The sequence below is a fragment of the Otolemur garnettii genome, unplaced genomic scaffold (genome assembly GCF_000181295.1).
Source record: "Otolemur garnettii isolate 467f Iridium unplaced genomic scaffold, OtoGar3 scaffold00165, whole genome shotgun sequence".
NCBI classification, from domain to species: domain Eukaryota; kingdom Metazoa; phylum Chordata; class Mammalia; order Primates; family Galagidae; genus Otolemur; species Otolemur garnettii.
In genome coordinates, this window is record NW_003852560.1 from 1522852 (window position 1) to 1530949 (window position 8098).

Here is an 8098-nt window from a genome sequence, read left to right on the forward strand (position 1 = left end):
CGGCTCCTGGCCGAACCTGGGCGCGAAACACGTTTCCTCTATCTGGGGGACTTTAATTTCCACCGTGCGGATCGAATGCATTGTCCCCGCCCGGAGAACTGGTCAGCTGCAAGATGCACTCCCAACTTCAAAGCTCCTGGCCCTGCCATGAGAAAAGTTAAAGAAAAAAAAAAAGAGGAGAAAATTTTACAGGCAGAAACACGGAAGCCACATTTCAGATTAGAGGTGCCATCATATCACGGCCACATACACGACCCCCTGCCGCCCCGCCGCCTCTGCACGGCTCTTCGGTAAATATTTGTTGAATGAATGGATTGTTCTGGTTCTTAAATAATTGATCGTCCCCCTGCACGCTGTTAACGTGCTGGAGCATATGGTTCAGGAAAAGTTTCTACACGTGGCGCTGCTTTTATGTTTCACACAGACCCGGCTTCTCCGTGACACGACATTAGCTGTCATTTCCAAAGTCGGTTTATTCAACTTTTTTTTTTTTTTTGACAGAAAAAGGAGAAGTGGGGGGAAGCAGAAAATAGTAAGATTAGAGTTGATTAAAATGCTAATCTTCAAATTCTATGTGTTTTCCATATAAATTAAACAGCATTTGTATTCAAAAAGGGTGCATATACTTTAACTCCCAGGAGGTCAAACTCATCAATATTAAACATGTCACTATTGTGGCCACCTATAAAAAGAAAAAAAAAAAAAAACCCAGAAAGGAAATACCCTTGGCGCAAACACACAAAATCAGATGCGATGCTATAAACCACCACTTTGCCAAGCCAAGGGTTGCAGGCACACTTTGTCCTGTAACAGAGTGCCTTAACACGTTGGCCTCAATATTAGCATAAACACTTCTCTTCATTGTACATTTTGTAACTATTTGTGAAAATTAGCTATGTATATTTTTAAAGTATTTATAAAACATCATTGATATCTAAAGAAATTCCAAGCCACAAATCAAGATTAAATTAAGGTAGCATTAATAAATGTTGCAGGTACTTAACGCGTAGTTTGCTGTTAAGCACTTTGAAAATAAGGTTGGCTATCCAGCTTGTTCCTATTTCTGAAGTGACCCCATGGAGGAGAAAGTACGACATAGTATACAATTTCATTTAAATATGCAAAGAAAATGGAGGGTATTCCTTTGAATGTTATGAACCAACAGTTTAAACCTTCCTCTTTAACCATCTTTATCAGGAACAAAACAAAACAACAACAACAAAAAGGTTGGTCCTATAAGTCTCTCATTATTAGCCTTTTTCAATATTATGTTTTTAAAAATAAATGTAACTTAAGGGCAGGTAGCCAGCTGTCCTGGGGTGGCCCTTCAGAGTAAATGTTTTGGAGAAATCCACTTTAGTAACTATGCCATGGTAAAATCCCAGTCTTCAAGGGATTCCAGAGGACTTGAAAAGCCTTTGTTTCTCCTCTTTCACAACGCTGTTCTTTCTTCTAGAATCTAGGCTCCTCGGAGGGCACAATTTGCCTGTGGCTATTAGAATTTTCTGCTTCTTTGAGTGCTGAGATACTTTGCATCTTGATTTTTGCTCTTTCTTTAACAAAACATGTCTGATGCTGAAGCATTGGTTTCCTTACTTTCTTCTGTGATAGATTCTACAGGCACAAAGGACAAAGGGTGGGAGAGAGAGTCAGAGGGAAGGAGGCTACTGATTTTTTTTCACAACCTTTGAATACAAAATAATAGGTGACAGTTATACAACAGGTCACAGCTGGCAAAGCTTTATTGCATGCAAAGGCTCATTTGAAACTCACAAGTGTGGGTATCAAATATAGGTAAGTCCTCTCAACCCAATAACAATTAATGCATAAACTCAGGCTCAGCAAGGCTAACAGATTTGTCCAAGGTCATCTATCAGAGGCAATACTTGAAACTACAGATGTGGATCCCAAATTATAACAAACAATATCACATGGTTTACTTTTGGGGGGCACTGGTAAGGATATCATGAAGACTAACTACAAAGCTTTGTCAAAGCATTCCTTGGTTTTTAGTAAGTATTTGGTACTCCCAAAGAAGCCTGGAACATGGCCTAAGCTTAACTCCATTTGATCACGTAAGAATATCACATCTGTAGTTGTAATATACATTTAACGAATAAGTAGAGGTCCTACTTGTGCCTGATGACATCACTAGTTACCAGAATACAGAAGAGAAATAGGAAAGGTGACCAGTCTCTACATTCAAAGACCTAATCTAGTGTAATTATGGGTAAAAGTCTTCAAAGTTACTATCCCTAATGGTCACAAAAATCTGCCTATAAAAATAAAATATTGGGAGGTGCCTGTGGCTCAAGGAGCAGGGCGCTGGCCCCATATGCCGGGGGTGGCGGGTTCAAGCCCAGCCCTGGCCACGACTGCAAAATAAATAAATAAATAAAAAGTGCTACCATTTTCCATCGAAGGGAATTGGATATAGACTCTAAAAATAAAATTAGTAAAAGTGGGAAAACTCATCTAAACAAATATTGAACTTCATTGATAATATGTATGCTGGTGTAGCTCACTTAAGTGTACTCATCTCTGCACTTAACCTCAAAATGCATCAAAAAACAAGTTTGTTTTTTTTTTTTTGAGACAGAGCCTCAAGCTGTCCCCCTGGGTAGAGTGCTGTGGCATTATAGCTCACAGCAACCTCCAACTCCTGGGCTCAAGCGAGTCTCCTGCCTCCGCCTCCCAAGTAGCTGGGACCACAGGCGCCCGCCACAACACCCGGCTATTTTTTGGTTGCAGCCCTCATTGTTGTTTGGCGGGTCCAGGCTGGGGATTCGAACCCGCCACCTTAGGTGTACGTGGTTGGCGCCTTAGCCGGTTGAGCTATAGGCGCCGAGCCAAAAACAAGATGTTTTAATGAGCACAAAGATATATGATAAAGCAAATACAATAAAATGTTAATTGTATAATTTATGTGGCAGATATATGGGTATTCACCATGAAGTTCTTTCAACTTTTTATATTGGGTTAAGAACACTTACCTATATTTGATACCCACTCTTTTTATATGTTTGAAAATTTTCCTGCTACGCTGTTGGGAAAAAAGTGAGTTTTAAGAATGTATGAAATTTGTAGCTTTTCTGAAATTAACTTATGGAAATATTAATAGCTCTCAACAAACACTAAATGAATCGCCAATCCTCCTATCCTTCCCTGTTACCTGTTTATCTGCATTACACATCATTTCCTGTCTTCTTGGAGTTCTCTTCCTTCTCCATCACTCTCGTACTTGACTGTAAATAAAATATACTGAAATGTTTTTGATACTTGCTTTTCATTTTGTTTCATTTTTAGCCTCTTTCGGCTTAATCTTGATGGAATGTTTGTCGAATTTCCAATAGAACAATGAGTGGGTTTTTAAGTATCTAACTCTTTTTTTTTTTTTTTTTCCAGCAGGGAAATGATTTTCCTTTCAAAAATAGAAGTTCTCTGCACTGATGTCAACTACCAAGTCATTGCCTCCAAATCCACCTGCGTCCTGACCTGGCTCCTGCACCTTGGAGGCTGAACCCGCTCTCCTGTAAGAACAGTGCAGTCCCAGCCAAACGCAACATGCGTGAAACTGAACTCATTTCCCCTTGCACATCACTTTCTTCCTATTTTTGTCTTTCAGTAAGAGCATCACAATAACGCTAGTTGCCCAAACCAGAGTTGTTGCTGACTCCTCCCTCTCCCCAGTCCCCACAACTTACCAGCCATTAAGACTTTTCTATTCATCCTCCTTAATGTCTCCCTGTCTTTCAAGTCCATTCACGTCTCCCACACCAACTGCACTTCCCTTACAGCCCTTCCACCCTCACCTCCATGTCCCATCCCGTCTCTCCCATTATCATTGAGGCTTTGGTTTGCTGCGTAGGGAACACTTGACACTGACTGTCGAGAGACATTTCTGGTTGTCTCAGTGGAGGGTGATGTCACTGGTACCTGGGACCCTGATGCTCAGAACAGCTCTCTCTCAAGCAAGAAGGATTTCCCCCCAAAGTGACACTAACACTGAGGTGGAGACATCTGCAGCATCACGAAGCCTCTCACATCTGATAGTCAGTAAATGGGTACTGAATGCGTAAAAGAAGGAGGAAATCAAAATTACATTTCTCGAGTAATCAAACTGAATCAAAAACGTAAAGGCAGAACCTAACAAAACAAATAAGATTTCAGACACTGCATCTGTAGTACCAAAGGTCTTACATGAGTTATGAACTCTTCTCTAGGACACTGAAAGTTCCATGATATGTATGATCTGTATAAAAATTCCTATTCCCCACTTAATAACATTGTAATATCCCTTTGCTCTTACTTGATATTTTCTGGTGACCAGGACGGAGCTCCCAGAGCTTTACAAGGATGGTTATATGATCATAAATCAGTAATCAAGTGCCTCTCAACTTTGACCATCACTATTTTATCCTCAATGCAGAACTTAAAGTGTTTACAAAACAGAAAAGTATCATGTTACTTTCCCCAAACACTACAGAATTCGCTACAAATTTGTTTCCCTATTAGAAAAGTTAAAGTAAAGGTGAAAAATTCTAGTCCCTTAAGTTCCTCCCTGCTGAAAACAAGGCACAAATGCCATTGTCTCCTAATCTCTGAAAAATCCATTAGCTTTTTCTGAAAACTTTTGTCGTGGTTTATTGGTACACTTTATTTTTCAACACGTATTAGCCAAAAAGTTTTGGGATTATTTGGAGCTGAGAAACTGAGGAAGACATGAAAGCATTTACTTTGTTCTTATATCACAGAGAAATTCCTACACAGCTGGAGTTCTGGCACGGAGTCTCTATGCATACTCTAGGTAAGTACAGACATACTCTTTCTATTGGAAGGGGATGGTTCAGGTTCTAAGCGAGTGGTCAAAACCATTCAGAATTCCCCTAGTGAATGTGACCAAGCCCATAATATACCTTGTTTAGTGGCAAAAAGTGACAAAAAACATTGTAAAGACAGAGCCAATAAGAAATTAAGGTTGAGGAAGGTGATTTTTTGCCTTAAGATTTGTGCTTTACTACAGAAATACTGCATAACATGAGCCTCAGGCAGAATTTAAAATTTGTGAGTAGCCACATTGAAAAGGTAAAAAAGAAACACAAAATTAATTTTAATAGTATATTCTATCCAACCCACATGCGAAAAAATATTTCCATTTGTAAAAATCGATGCAAATTATTATTGAGAATAACTACGTTCTTTTTTCATTCTAAGTCTTTGACTTGGGTGCGTGTTTTACACGAACAGCAATGATTCAATTCAGATTGGCCACATTTCGATTGCTTGATAGAAGCTAATGACTGTTTTGGATCCTGCAATAGTAGCATTAGATTTTTTCAGAGCTTGTTGAGGAACATGTAGAAACTGATGCTAAATTATTAGGAGTTTTAAAACAGTATTCTGTATTTTGATAAACTTAAAATGAATAATAAATATAATATATGTATTTAAAGAGAGTTATGTGTTTTCATGCACAGGCTTACAATTTTATACCTTATTATTCCTTGTGGAAAAATTTACAATCCTTTTCTTAGGCACTCAGTTTAATAGAGCCCTGATGGTGGTAGGTCTTTCTCTTGACCCAGCTTGCTCCCACTGACATAAAGAATTCACAGAATAGGAAAACCATGGGAAAGAAAGGAGGAAAGCTGATTCTACGATAGTATCTAAGTATGGGCACATGAGGGGAAAGAGTACACTGGGAGTTTAGTATCTTTTTTCTGCCTAACTACTAAAATAAGTGTTAGCCACAAAAATTAGGTCAAATACATGCAGTTTCATTAAATCAAGCATGACACCAATAATAGCTTACGTGCCCTGGTATTTTCCTACTAGATATTAGTTTGCCCATACACATTCTTAATGCACGGTGCAGCTGCTTTTAGTATTGATTAAATCACGCTGCTTCCACAAATCTTGACTAAAGGTATATATAAACATACATATTGTATTTAAATGATTTTACCTTGAATTCTCATCATCAATTCTAATCATCCTCTCTTAGAATATACATGTAAGAGCTAATCTAATTAACACCACGGTGGGGAAAAAGACCAGAAAACCGTGAAGTAGAAAATAAATGTTTTAACTTAGGGTAGTGGCTTACCTGCTCCCCAGAAAACAAGTGCCTTCCACCCAGAAATGAAGGGGAACTTGTTCTGATCAGACAAGACGTCATAAAGTCACGTCAATCACTGCAGATCTTTCCAGGGAATTGCCCTCCGGAAACTTGATCTCTGTCACTGGAAAATAGCTTGTTCCTGGGTTTCTCTGCAACTCCAAGCAGTAACTTCAGCCGAGAGGCTTACACCGACTTCATCTTCCCCAGAAGAGCAGGAAAAGACTAGTGGGACGTCTGATTCCACTTACTTGCGCTGGAGCTTCAGTTGTATACAAATGATCTCTCCATGATCTCTGGGGAAAGGGACAACTACTGTGCATCACCTAACTAGTATTTCTCATAATAGTATAGAAATGCCTGTCACCAGAGTTCCAGGAAAAAGCAATTGCTGTACTCACTCACTGGGATTTATCTATCAGTACCTGTGACAACACTTTAAATCTTTCCTCTCTCAGAGATTAGCAGGGCAGGATAAGAAAACTGATTTGGAAGCCTGCCTTTCCTCACTCAGGCTAATGCATTAAAGATCGCAACAGCTCTTTAGTACTTGAGTGCTCATCTAGCCTTCTAGATGCTTCCTAGCTAAGAAGTATTTTCTAGTCTTTTTTTTTTTTTTTTTTTTTGCCTTTGCTCCACGAAAACTCCAGCATTTCATTTGAGGAAGATGTAAATACGAGATTTTAAAATAATAATAAACTAAAAAGAGTGGATGAACAGTTGGGGCTGTTTCTTTTCCAACTTAAAATATTTCTTCTTTGGACATTTTAGAGTTGTTTACTCTGGGGTGTCTGGGTAGAAAGGCCCAGGTTAAGCTAACTTGTCTCCCTGGAGGCAATAGCTTTTTGGACCTCAGGCAGTGACAGGTTAGAGACCTTCCAACTAAATCAATCTCAGCTGTGGAGATTGAAGCAGACAGGGGACAACTCAACCCCTCTGTGCCCAGCAACCTGAGGGTCTTTAAGAAATATTTTCCTAATTTCCACAAAGTAACAAGTCCCTTCAGTATTTGAGGAACTTGAAAAGGGGCTTGGAAGGCACTGCTTAAAGCCTGACCTGTTTGTTTTACTGTTGGTTTGGTTCATGATTCACTGAGAAGTAGATAGTACTAAATATTACTCCAGCAAGGGGTGGTGATCAAAACACACTTGCTTCCTGCCCCCAGGGCACTTGTAGTGTAATTGGCAAGGGCCAACACAGACAGTGAACAAGTCAATAAATAGATACATCATTGTGATCAAGGATCTGGAGGTTAAGATCAGATGCTTTAAGAAAGGGAATGACCTGCTTTAATGAAGGTGGTCAGTGGAAGACTCTTAGAGAACCTGATATTCATGTTAAGAAATGGAGGTGAGCAGGATTCAAGCAAGTGAAATGTGTCAGAAATATCTGGGCAGAGGAAGAAGTGGAAGTCAAAGTGAGGAAGCCAAGTAGTTTATCCGTAAGAGCAAATGGTAAAGTAGTTCCATGCTTCAGAATCTATTACCCTAACTTTCACAGCGTCTAAGATCCTGGGAAGTCTCTTGATATTTTATATCTCCATTTATCACCTATTTTCCATATGATAGAATGGAATATTAATTATTTACTACCTTTTAAGAACTATCTGATCCTGGCAACTGTTTATGCAGCTAGGGTATAAGCCAAGCAATGGTACAGAATAGAGCAACAGAGGTTCAAAGAATCACCACCTCGGGAGCAACTGCAAGCTGAACGGTGGGTCCCTTTTCCTTAATCCCTTTTCCCACCTCCCTGATCCTGAGACCCCAGTCTCTGTTCTTTTCTGTCCCCTCAAATTCACTGGGACCTGCCTGTTTTAACCATTTGCTACTTTCTCGCTTGTCATTCTACCAGAATAAATTAAACTTCCCCCATCCCCTGCCCACCTTTTAATTTTATTTTTAAATTATTTTTTATTAAATCATAACTTTGTACATTGATGCATTTATGGGATTCAGGGTACTGCTTCGATATACAATG